We start from the raw sequence: 14,369 nt of genomic DNA, 5'->3' as shown, positions 1-14,369 counted from the left end.
TTTGGGGCAGATTGGAAATTGTATGCCTGAGTTACTGCAGGCTGTCTGTGGTTGCCTAGCAACATCGGAACTGCAAGCAACATTAATATTGAACTTATCTGATCATGCATATATCACCAGAAGGCCGAAATTGGGTGAACATTTGTCAGGCCGCCGAGGGCACAATCTTCGACGAAAACTCAAGATCTTCGCAATAGTCCTATTTCACAAGATGGCGGCCGTGATCGGAAGTAGGGTAGCGATACTTCCGGTCGCGCCACCGCCCCCTCATACTGTCTATGCGCCCGCTACGATTGCCATTCGTTTTTAAAATGGACTGTGAACAGCGCGTTTTCTCTCAGTCATTCATGTATTTGCCAAAAGTACATATATCAGATGTTGTCCGTTTTGTTGACAGTTTTCAGGGAGATGTGAATAGATCAAAATTGGACAAAGGGTACAAATTCTTTTTTGAGCAATTTATTTTTGATTACCAAGGTATGTTATATTTACGATAGCCAATTTACAATTTATATTTTGTTGATTTAATGGATCATTTCAAAGCGGTGTAATAAAACAAAATCAGTTTTAACCATGTGTGTATGTGTGTATTTGGACACTTCAGTCTCAAATATTATTGCAGGGACAGTGATAATTAGGGCCAGATGTTATAGGTCATTAAGAAAGCGTGAGGAACCACATCAGCTTGAGGTAAATACATAACTTACTGGATTTAGCTAATGATGAATGGTATATTTTCTGATAACCAGATAAATTCTAATGTATTACTTGTCTCAGTATCAATAGCAACAGCAGCTATAGACACTGTTGAAAAACCGTTCCATTCATTAAAGCTCTACTATGTAACTTTGGTATTTGACCACAAGAGGGCACAGTTTCCAACAATAACAAAGGCGAAGCTTGATGACGCTATGAAGGACGATGGGAGATGTTGTTTTTAATGCGTTTTCACCATCTAGCGATTTATCTAAATGGAATTAATGAATCATGATCACGGATGAGGTAATTTATTCGTTTTTGTATTACCTGTATGTCTGATCGTATTATTTTATGTCATCATAATTAATGAACTGCAAGGAACATGAAATGTTACGCTATATTATCCCGTTACAACATACAGCTATTTGTCAAATGATTTGTTTGGTTAATGTTGTGCAGTTTTACGTTTTTAGGGGTTAATGCCGTGTTGTTTAACGTGTTCAAACCAATATCTAAAAGTAAATTTGAACGAACATTTGCAAGTAATGACTAAATATATTTTTAACAACATATCCGATTGTATTTAATTGTACTGCCATAATCTCGGTCACCACACGTGATAAAAAGCCTTACCGAAGTACAAAGAGCAATATAACTTTGTTTATAAGTGCTATTATTGACAGTTGCATGTCTTACCTGTCTATCAATACAATCGCGAGAGCAGTTTCTGTCAAGTCCAAGAATGTCACGCAGCTCTCTCCATCTCGAAAACGCCTGACGATATTTATCCGGGTTTTATTCCTCCGTCTGTCACACAGTCCGCGACTCCGCGTGTATCCGAATATGGACGCTTTCGTTTTGTTGGCACTTCAATACTCGCCAATGAGTAATCGTGATGCATAACAGCTAACCATACAGACTATGGCTATAACGCTTTAACCACCACTTCCGCATTTGACCATGCGATATTCCGGTGTGGTGGGTCATATTTTTTATTTTATTCTTTTTTTATTCGTTGTCAGACGTCTTTATTGTTTATTGTGATAAGAAAAAAACTCAATAAAGTTGTTGTAAAAAACAAAACAAAAAAAAATCCGGTGGGGGAATATCCTATCACATGTTCCAGACCGGAAAAAAGGATAGAGCGGACATTGCGTCACTGAGGCGCGACATTTCTTTTCCGGGACGGACAGTTATTTAAAATCGGAATTTCTCTGAAATAAAAAATCTTTGGAGACTTTTAAGATATTGTAAGTACACAACTGGAGGAAATATATCACACTGTGCAAGTTATTTTCGGAAATTTTATTACAAAATTCCTGCATATTGGAGCTTTAAAATTGCATTACACTTGATGACTAATCTCACACTTACTATATCTTTACCCACAAAATCAATAAATAAATTGAAATGATGTCTGATTGTATGTGTGATTTCTAGTATCTTTTTTTATTTTTTTTTATTCAATGTTATTTAGTCCAGGAGAGTGCAGAATTCATAATGAATTACACGAGATTATGGCTCATTTTCATGTTACCACCATGAATGAAACTAAGAATTGTACATCTTTCCAGTGAATTTAATTTAACTTCGCTGTTTTATCTAAACATGAAAATAATGAAATTAATGCAAATAAATAATAATAAACAAATTTTAGACTAAAAACATCAATGCAGTAAGTGATACTAAGTTGAAAAAAAAAATCATGTTACAAAAACATATTTTAGTGTCTCTAGAGACCCCCCCCCAAAAAAACAATGTACACCCTAAATGAACAACACACAAAGGTTAAATGAAGATGTGAAATATATGAGTCTTTCTATCACTTTCTTCAGATCACGCTTGAATCCAACTATCCACCTCAAATGGCAGCTTATACTTGTACTTGTGCTGCTGGAAGAAGTTTGTGCAACCACCTGGTAGCACTACTTTACCAGACAGCACATTACAGTACATTAGGAACCAAAAATGTTCCAGCTGCCCTTGCTTGCACAAGCAAACAGCAGACCTGGCATAGGCCACGCTCCCAGGTAACCAAAAAAAACCACAAAAAAAAAAAACTAAACAGTTTTAATTTTGACAACAGTTAATAATAAATAAAAATGTATGTAAAGTGCATGATGTGCAAATCAGATTACAATCAAGTGCAATATATACATGTTTTGTCAGGGCATCACTCCTGAACCAGTGGATGAGCTTGTAGTGCGCAAGCCAAAAGCCTCTGGTAGGAGCTGTGTGCAGTCTACTCTGTACAGAGCATATGGAGGTAATCTCCAAATACTAATACATACATCTTCACATTAGATAAGAATTAACACACTGAAGCATGAACATTTTTGTTTAAGGACCTTTGCCTGACAAAGACATGATTGCTGGAGCAGCATCCCTCATCTCCCTTCGACCACAACCGCTTATAGCCAAAATTATTGATGGAATGTCTGCTGTAAGCATGGTGTCCTCTAAATTTGGAGAGGTCCCAAAAGGTTCACTGCTGTCTTATCAGTGTCCAGCTGTGACACCAAAGGATGTGTTTATGCATCCATATGCTCCACAATTCCCCCCATTACCTGTCCGACAATACACACTTCCACAATTTCATTTTGTCCCTGGTAGCTGGGCTGAACTCCTGCATATGCAGAGTCTGGAGGTGACCCCTGAGATATCAGGCATCGTTGAGGAGGGAACAAGGGGTCAATCCAAAAGCCCACTCTGGTTTAGCATGCGTCGCCTCCGTCTTACAGCAAGCAAGTTCCATGAAGCTGCTCAGGTCAGATCAGAGTCCACAGCAAAGACACTTGCTGGCCGGATCATTAAAGGTGCCCCCCAGACCAAAGCAATGCGTAGAGGAATGGAGCTTGAGCCAGAGGTTCTTCGCCGCTATGATGAGACGTTTAAAGTTAACGTTCTTCCATGCGGTCTCATCATCCACCCCGATGCTCCACACCTCGGTGCCAGTCCAGATGGTAAAGTGGTGGACCCAAACGAAGAACCTCCCTATGGCATAGTTGAGGTTAAGTGCCCTGATGTGAACGACATTGGAGAGGCATCACACACCAATATTATTGGGGGTCAAGCAAAACTTAAAAAAAACACACCTACCACTGGCAAATCCAGGGTCAGCTGATGGTCACTGGCTTAGCTTGGTGTGATCTGGTGACTGATACAAGGAGTGACTTCACCGTGGAGAGAGTATGGAGGGATGATGAGCTGATCCAAGAAATCAAGGCTAAAGCTGATGAATTCTACTTTGGTACATACATCCATGTTTTGCTAGGATGAAAATAGTCAAGAAAGTGACAAAACCAAAGACGTTTATATTATTCACAGTTATGCATGTTGTATGTTTCTAAGCTTTATGATAAATGTTATTTTAAAAATGTTTCCCAAGCCTGACAGAAATTGATAATGGATCGTTTTGCATGTGACAGCCACACAATATTTTATTATAAAATGACCAAGACAGACAAAATCAAGTAATTATATTTAAAATATACCTTCAGTCAGTTATTGCCCATTTGGATCGCACTTAGTCTGGAACCTCACCCTTGAGCATGCCACACCCGTGGAAAAAGCACCAGAATGACTTACTCTTGGGATCAGGAACACACAAGCCTTTCCACCACGTCAAGGTGGCGATCCTTGGAAAGGACATTCACTCTGCATTCATTCTTATTACAACTCACTTTACCTTGCTGTCTTTTATGTCTTACTGCGGCTGCTGCTCTCGCTGTTTGTGTCACTCCTCAGTCCTTCCTGCTGCTGAGGCTGCTGCTGTACTTTCCTGGTAGCTCAGTGGCATAACACCTACACCATACACACCACAATCTCACCTCAACACGACCATACACACAACCATACACACAAATTTGAATTAATATTTAATTATTATCATTCAAAATGATTTAAGTTAATTTTATCTACACCACAAATTAAGCTAAGTACTTTATCGTCAGCCCCAAACTGCTGCCAAATACTTTATGTAGAACTCAGTGGCTCTGGTGCTGCTAACCTCAAAGTCTGAAGCCATGTGAACTTAACACTCTGACATTTTTCATTTGGGGTGACACTAGTGATCTTTGGGGTCTCCAGAGTTCCCAGGCAACAACAGGTATTTTTATAACAGAATAATAGTTTTTTTTTTTTTTTTTTTTTTTTACAAAAAGTAATTTTACTCTGTTTATTAATGGTTTTACTCCATATTTGTGCAGTTTTTGGAGGATCTATGATATATATTATATATAAATAATTAAAAATGTTTTTTAAATAGGTTTTTATTAGTGGTGGGCCATTATCGGCGTTAACGTGCTGCGTTAACGCGAGACTCTTATCGCGCGATAAAAAAAATATGCCGTTAATCTATTCTCCAAGTTGGGTTGGGAGCTGCTCCATACTACACAAGCTATGATGACGCAATCTACCCGCGGCCGCGAGGTAAACCCGGCTGCAACGCATCATAAACGCGGCTGAAAGTGAAAGCTGGTGAAAAAGATCGGTGCAACATCCATTATTTGGACTTGGTTCGGATTTAAGCCATCCGACGAGCAGCAGCAAACTATATAGACAGAGTGTGTGGGGTAACAGTTCGGTAAGTTAACACACGACTAATCCGTTCTACCACCTCAAATTCAAAACGAAACATGACATCACTGAATACCAGCGCGCGCGTATTATTCCCAATATATCTTAGTGGTGTAGCACATAATCTCTGCCTGCGCCCGATTTTAAGAATCGTTGTTGTGTTTCTTTTTAACTGAAAAGACATCAGTTAGACAATATTCTCATTTTAAATGTGGGGTTTCATAAGCTCCAAGCCATAATAAACATTAGACCTACTGAAGTCTGTGCAGCTAGTGTAGGCCTACTTAAATTTTATTTATCTGCAAAATTATGTTGTATACTTACAGTTTTGCACAATATATGTTCTCAAAACTACATACTAGAGGGCTGCATTGGGATTGAGTCCCGCCGGGTCCCGTGGGACCCAACGCAAATCTCGCGGGAGCGGGCGGTTTGAACTTTGCTGCGGGCGGGAATGGGCGGCTAAAAAAAAACACTGCGGGATCGGGAGGTAGCCTAGCGACATGATGATGTCGTCAATAATGGCGCTTTTCCACTACACAGTACCAGCTTGCCTCAGCTCGGCTCGACGCGCCTTTGTTTGGTTTTCCGCTGTGTAAAAGTTGTAACTGTATCTGCTTCCAGGTACTTTTTTTCGTACCACCTCCGGCGAGGTTCAAAGCGAGCTGAGGCGATACTAAAATGTGACTTGAAAACACGGCAGACTGCTGATTGTTCAGAGAGAATCATCACTATTCACCACTAGCGGCGCCAGGATTTTGATTGTAGGTGGGCCTCCAGAAAACTGGATGGGCCAGTTAAAATAAGCAAAAAAAAAAAAAAAAGGGGTTCCCCTTCATCTCCGTTTCAGCGCTTTTCTGCGGCACGTAGGACAGCGACTCATAGCCTACCTGAATTTAATGCGTAATACAGGTTAAAAAAAAAAAAAAAAAAAAACTTAAACAGGAATTTTTTGTTGTTTTTTTTAATAAAATTACAATTTAATTGAACGTATTGTTTAATAAAATTATAGGCCTATTATTTTTAGTTTATTAACAGTAGCAACAGCTGTAAAGATGAAGTTGTCGATCGTCATCTCCGTGAACGCGCCTATAGAGAAATGCACATCATGGATTGCATAATCAGAGAGTAGGCCTAGCCTTTTTCTTTTCGTTTTAAATTGTTAAAAAAACATTTCAAGCTTTAAGATATATTTCATGTCTGTGAGGCATATGCTGAGTTTCGTTAAGTTAGGATTAGATGCGCTCCTGTTCACGAGCAATGCAAGTGACCGCGCGGGCGCCTCTATGATTATATTGTCTCCTATATTTATTCAGGCAATTGGTTGATAAAAAATAAAATAAAATTAAGATACAATTTATACAAAACGAAATTCACTTAAAAAAGGGATTTGTAACTTAATTAAGTGGTCAAAATCATGTCTGACCCGCTCCATGTCTCTCGATATTGCGTATCTCGTGTGTTACTCGTGCGGTTCACTTTTCATAATCAACTTAGATGAAAAAATAACATTATAATATTTTAACAAATATGAAACTAAATGAGCTTGATGGCTACAACACATATAGGCCTACAGACTCTCTATTTGTACAAATTGCTGCATATTAATTTTATTCTGAATTTTGCACACAAGGCATTTGTTTGTGCATGCATAGTAAAACATATCTGCAACATTTATCAAGTTCACTGATAATTATGCGTGCATTTATTATTGTCTTAATGAATAATGTAACAAGGACGAATGAAGGCTAAACTGCGTTGTTTGTTTAGAATGGAATGGATCGCAAATAGATCCGAATGAAGGAATGTACAAAACCATAGTAGAAAATGGGTGGGCCCGGACCTAAAATGGGTGGGCCCAGGCCCACCCGGGCCCAATGGTAGCGCCGCGGCTGCTATTCACTGTCATTATTGCACGCGCCAGACGGAGTATGCTATCTTGAATAAAAAACAGCAAAAACGAAAACAAAACCATCCAAAAACAGCATACACTCGATTTCCTCCATTGTCCTGTGTGTGTGTGTCCAGAATACATGCCGGCCAGGGAAACGAAACAAAACCCATGAATCTCTTTAATAATAGCAATACAATTATGTGTTTTTTTCCTGCGGGACGGAAGAAGACACAAAATCAATGCATCTCTATTATTGTGCGGGAATAAATTCTCAGAGTTTTGCGGGTGCGGGCGGGAGTGGACATACATATTGCGGGAGCGGGCGGGAGTGTAACACATACATTGCGGGAGCGGGCGGGAATGGTCAGAAATTCGGCGGGCGCGGGCGGGAGCGGGATGAAGAAAACAGTCCCGCGCAGGGCTCTACTACATACACCCTTTAAAAAAAAAAAAAAACATTTAGCAGTTGTTTAGCAGGGTCTGTGTAACCTGTTTTGAAATGGTTTTATTATAATCGTTATCACAAGAGGCTGCAATATATATTGTATATCACAATATGGATTTTAGGCCATATCGCCCATCCCTAATTGATAGCCTATAGTAGTTGATAATAACATAGGCCTATAATGTTGCCTACGGACGGTAGCAGTACAGTAGTAACCTTTTACAGTCTATGAGTAGAACAGCTTTCTCAAGCTTTTCTCAGCTTTCTCCTGACTTGAGAAACCTGTTCTCAAAGACTTACTTTTATAGTCATTATTTGGGTAGCACACATATTCTGAATGCCTTCGGCAGAATTCAAATGAGCCATTTTAATCTAGATTAATCTAGATTAATTTCAAAATTAATCTAGATTAAAAAAAATAATCTATGCCCACCTCTAGTTTTTATACAAAAACAGTTTATGTAAAATTTACTTTATAAAAGACTCAAATTTCTAAATTTCATTTATGGGGATAACATGGATAATTTTACATGGTTTTACAACAGATATGTACAGTTATACTATATATTGAGAACAAAAACATGACACATGAACATCAAAATGCATTGAACTGAACAGCATTACAAATGAGCAAATAAAAAAGTAACTGTGTGTGTGTGTGTGTGTGTGTGTGTGTGTGTGTGTGTGTGTGTGTGTGTGTGAGAGAGAGTGTGTGTGAGTGAGTGTAAGAGTGTTCACATGGTCGATGTGTCCACATCACTGATGTGTCAGCGTCACCAAATTTGGATGATGTTCCTGGCTGGCATGTTCACTCTTTCCAGTATTTTACCTCACCTTCAAAATCTAAAGGACCCTGGTAATTTGCCATCATGCAACAGCAGGACCACATCTGATTCACTGTGCCTGCCAAGGTGAGGGGAATTGGGCAATCCCAAATGTGGTTCTCTTTTACCTGCCTTATTACGCGTTCCACAAGGATGTGGAGTCTGGCTATGGCCTGGGTTCTCTCAGTTTCCTCTCTGCTGAACTGGTCTCTGTGCTTGAAAGGGGGAATGGTTAGTTTTGCCCCAACAACCTCCAATAGCTTTCCAATGAGAAAGCCCTTGTCTGCCATAACCTCATCACCTGGCTCCAGCAAGTCCAAGATTCCTGACTGCCTTGTCAACTCCTTATCAGACATAGAGCCAGTGAACAACTTTGATGCAAATGTGATTGCACCACAGGGTGCAACTCCAATCAAAGCTTCCCATACACAAAAGAATTATATTTGAAATATATTTTCAGGATATATTTTGGAATATATGCAAATATTTGAAATTGGCCCAATAAATATATTTCATACTTCATATATTTTTGTTATATTTCAGAATATATTTCAATGTATTTGGAATATATGCCACATATATTTTTGACACTTTTGGGGACCCATACAGAAAAAAATACATTGAAATATATTCTGAAATATAACAAAAATATATGAAATATAAGCCTTGACACCAGTTCTTCCAGCTCCTTTATTTTTTCTAGTGCCTCATCAAGAGCACCTAATTAAAAAGAACAAAAGAAAACATCTTTTTTTTTTTTTGGTGTTAAACATGACACTTTATCAATAGAGGAAAAAAAAAATCATATTAATTTGGTAAATTGCTATTACATGTTTATGCAGTTATAGAACATCACTATTCTTTATTCACCCCAACAGCCTCACATACCATTTTTTATTTATTTTTTAGTTCAGTTTAATCAATTGTTCATATTGTAAGGAATAAGACTTAGCTCAAATGATTATAGGGAATCAAAATTATGAATCGGGTTGATTCATCTATATTCTTACAATATTAATAAATTATTGAAACTGAAATTTAGACCCATTCGTATACATCAATGTTCAATTACAATGAATTATAATTTAATCATTAATATACCAAAAAGGTCCCTCTTTCAGATCAATTAATCAGAATAATTTTTAAGGGAAATTAATGTATTAATTAAACAGTTGTTTGTCCCGCAAACTGGTCGTAAAATTAATTCCATCAACTTCTCAACAAAATTGTCTCTTTCTTATAATTCGAAGAAAGCTATATTTTCTGGCCATGAAAATTACTTTCTTGTTCTTATAAAATGTAGGGTACTTAACAGTAGCGCATTAGTAAAGCGTAGCTTGATCGTCATTTCATTGACTTGTAAAATGAACACTTATGCAGAGACAATCTAGGATATAATGGGTTTTTAATAATTGGACTAATACTACATCGAAACTACGAGTATACACAGAGTAAATACATATATTTACAACAGAAACATACGGATGAAAACATTACAAGACCGAACGGATAACAGATGAGAGAGGGAGAGGATGAAAGGGAGAAAGTGAAACTAAAGTTCAGGATGAGAGAGATCACCGAGATGATCTCAGCATGGCAAAATCAAATCAAATCAAATCAAATCAAGTATATTTGTATAGCGCTTTTTACAATACAGATTGTATCAAAGCAGCTTCACAGTATTAAAATAAAATAATACAACAAAGTTTGTTTCTAGTGGAATTTATTGATTGATAGAATAAAATTAAATATCCCCAAAATATCCCCAACTGAGCAAGCCAAAGGCAACAGTGGCAAGGAACCGAAAAACTCCATCAAGTGACCTAATGGTGTCCTAAAACTCCATCAGGTGACCTAATGGAGAAAAAAAAAACCTTGGGAGAACCCAGGCTCAGTCGGGGGCCAGTTCTCCTCTGGCATTTATGAACTAGAGGCCGGATTGTAGTTTGAAACTGTGAGATTAACAATATTATATGAATGCCTGGCTGAAAAGATGCGTCTTTAATCTAGTTTTAAACTGGGAGAGTGAGTCCGAGTAACGAACAGTATCAGGAAGGCTATTCCAGAGTTTTGGAGCCAAATGTGAAAATGCTCTCCCTCCTTTGGTTGATCTGGATATCCTAGGTATGACCAAAAGCCTCGAATTTATTGATCTTAAAGAGCGCGATGGATTATAGGGTGATAGAAGATCCGTTAAATAGACTGGAGCTAAGCCGTTTAGGGCTTTATAAGTCAGTAGCAATACCTTATAATTAATACGGAACTTTATAGGTAGCCAATGTAGTGATGATAAAATCGGTGTTATATGATCATATTTTCTTGATCTAGTAAGAACTCTAGCGGCTGCATTTTGGACTAACTGTAGCTTGTTTATTGAGGATGCAGGACAACCGGCTAATAAAGCATTACAGTAATCTAGTCTCGAGGTCATGAATGCATGAACTAACTTTTCTGCATCAGAAACTGATAGCATATTACGTAGCTTAGCAATGTTTCTAAGGTGGAAAAAGGCAGTTTTTGTAACATACGAAATATGATTTTCAAAAGACAGGTTACAATCGAGTATAACACCCAGGTCTTTTACTGTAGAGGATAAAGTAACAGGACATCCTACGATGTCAAAGTTGTATTGTGAGAGGTTCTGTGGGCGGTTTTTTGAACCGATAAGTATTACCTCTGTCTTGTCTGGATTTAATAAAAGAAAATTACGCGTCATCCAATCTTTTATATCTTTAACACACTCTGTCAATTTGGATAAATTAGCGTTTTCATCCGGCCGTGATGAAATATATATTTGAGTGTCATCAGCATAACAATGGAAACTAATTCCATGTTTCCTTATAATATTTCCAAGTGGCATCATATATATTGAGAATAACAGAGGGCCTAACACAGATCCCTGCGGCTCCATAGTTTACTGGAGTTATGATCGATTTTTCTCCATTTAAATAGACAAAATGGTAGCGGTCAGATAAGTATGATCTAAACCAGCTTAATGCTTGTCCTTGAACACCAGTATAATTTTGTAGTCGATCTAAGAGTATTGTATGATCTATAGTATCGAACGCAACACTTAGATCAAGTAAAACTAGTATTGAGATACAGCCTTGGTCAGAAGCTAAGAGTAAATCATTTGTGATTTTAACGAGCGCAGTTTCAGTGCTATGATGCGGCCTGAATCCAGACTGAAACTTTTCATAGATATCATTTTCTTGCAAGAAAGAGCCCAGTTGAGTGGACACAACTTTTTCTAGTATTTTAGACATAAAAGGTAGATTTGAAATGGGTCTATAATTTGCTAGATTATTATGATCTAATTGTGGTTTCTTAATGAGAGGTTTTATAACTGCCAGTTTAAATGTTCTTGGAACATGACCTAAAGATAAAGACGAGTTAATAATATTGAGGAGAGGCTCTTCCACTACAGGTAACACTTCCTTCAGTAGTTTAGTTGGTATAGGATCTAATAAACATGTTGTTGTTTTAGATGAAGTGATAAGTTTATTTAACTCTTTTTGTTCTATAGTTGTAAAGCACTGTAATTGTTCTTGCGGGGGGAAAATTGAGGCTGAATTATAAGGCGCGATTGAGGATTGAACGTTTACAATTGTGGTTCTGATGTTTTCTATTTTCTCAGTGAAGAAGTTCATGAAATCATTACTACTAAACTGTAACGGGATATTTTGTTCGGGTGACGTCTGTTTATTTGTTAGTCTAGCCACGGTGTTAAATAAAAACCTAGGATTGTTTTGGTTGTTTTCTATTAGTTTGCGGAGATGCTCAGCCCTGGCCGCTTTTAGGGCCTTTTTATAACGTGACATACTGTCTTTCCACGCGATTCTAAAGACCTCTAAATTAGTTTGTTTCCATTTACGCTCTAAATTACGGGTTTCTCTCTTTAGAACATGCGTAGTATTATTGTACCATGGTGCTTTAATTTTCTCTGTAACCTTTTTTAATCTAACGGGTGCAACAACATCCAATGTTCTAGAGAGAATGGTGCTCATAGTGCTAGTTAGTTCTTCTAGTTCATCTGTTTGTTTGGGTTCAGGCAGCAGCTGAGACAGATCAGACAAGCAACTCGAGAAATTATCTATGGTGGATGGAAGGATTGTTCTGCCTGGTCGAAAACGCGGCGCCGCATGACATATTACAGCAGTACGTAATATGCAAGTTACCAAGTAATGGTCAGTGACATCATCACTTTGTGGAATGATATCTATATCGGTTGGATCGGTTCCATATGATATAATTAAATCGAGTGTATGATTAAGACGATGAGTTGGTCCGGTGACGTTTTGTTTGACCCCAAAGGAATTTAATAAATCTATAAACGCAGCCCCTAATGCATCATTTGGATTATCTATGTGTATGTTAAAATCTCCAACAATTAATGCTTTATCTACATTGACCAATAGATCTGAGAGAAAATCTGCAAACTCTTTTAGGAAATCAGCGTAAGGCCCAGGCGGTCTATATACGGTAGCCAAGGCTAGAGATAATATGGATTTTTTTCTAACATCTAAGAGCATAACATTTAGTACAAGTATATCAAACGAAATAAACGTATAACCCATTTTCTGAGTAACATTGAGAATATCTCTATAGACCGCTGCAACACCGCCGCCACGACCAATCAGACGGAGTTCGTGCTTATAGGAGTATCCTAATGGAGTAGACTCATTTAGACCAAAATAATCATTAGGTTTAAGCCAAGTTTCAGTAAGGCAAAGTACATCGAAGCTATTATCCGTGACTATTTCATTTACAATAACTGCCTTAGGTGTGAGTGATCTAATGTTTAGAAGACCTAGCTTTAGAAATTGTTTTTGGTTACTAATAGCAACATTTTCTGGTTTAATAACAATTAGATTTTTTCTAGATCCTGCAGTAGATTTATTATTTGATCTCACTAAACGAGGAATAGACACAGTTTCTATGCAATATTCTACACTATTTATATAAGTTAATTTGGTGCAGCAGAGACTATGATTTGAACTTTTGGTTACTAGTCAAAAGGTATTTAACATTTTGGAGATGTTATCTGACAGAAGATCCGATCCGAATCTGCTTGGGTGTAAGCCATCAGCACGGTAAAGCCTAGGACGCTCCCAAAACAGATTCCAATTATTTACAAAGAGCAGTTTCTGCTCATTGCACCATGATATTAACCATTCATTTAGCGCGAATAATCTACTAAACTTTTCATGACCTAGTCGGTACGTGGGAAGCGGTCCTGACACAATGATCGTTATATCAGGCGATGTGCTGCGTACCGTATCGATCAGATTCCTGAAGTCTTTCTTCAGAACCTCTGTCTGTCGCAGCCTGATGTCGGCCCCTCCCGCGTGCAGGACCACAGTTCCGACGCGCTCGTTCAGAATCTCGGGAACGTGAGCAGCGATTTCAGAAACACGAGCACCAGGAAAGCAGTGACTATGCACCTTACTTTTATTTAACGTAGCTTGTACGTGTCGAACGATGGAATCACCGATGATCACAGCATCGCGTTCTGTTTCGCGAAGAGGGGAGAAGCGGTTTTGTGTGGATATCTCGAAAACCGGGAGGGTCGGAGAGAGTTTTCTTGGTCTAGACCTGACTCGCGTCTTCCGCTGCGGAAATATCCAGGCTTCGTGGTGGCATGTTGGAGCCGGCGTAAACGAGACCATAGCTGATCGCGGCCTCGACGCTCGTGACCGATGCTGAGTAACGCACGGAGTAGATGAGGTCGGAGTCAGCGGGTTAGTAACGTTGATCACTGATTTGTGTGCAATTGCATCGGCGCGTGATGTTTCAAGAGCTAACCGCCGGTCTATCAGCTCGGCTTTTCTCACTAAAAGGTCGTGGATCTGTTTCTCAACAGCTTCCAGCTCAGACTGCAACGCGTGTAGCTCAAATGTATCCTCACCTGCACCAAAAGGTAGACTAC

This window comes from Abramis brama (assembly GCF_963993115.1).
Source record: "Abramis brama genome assembly, chromosome: 4".
Taxonomy (NCBI): domain Eukaryota; kingdom Metazoa; phylum Chordata; class Actinopteri; order Cypriniformes; family Leuciscidae; genus Abramis; species Abramis brama.
Note: the sequence above shows the minus strand (reverse complement) of the source record.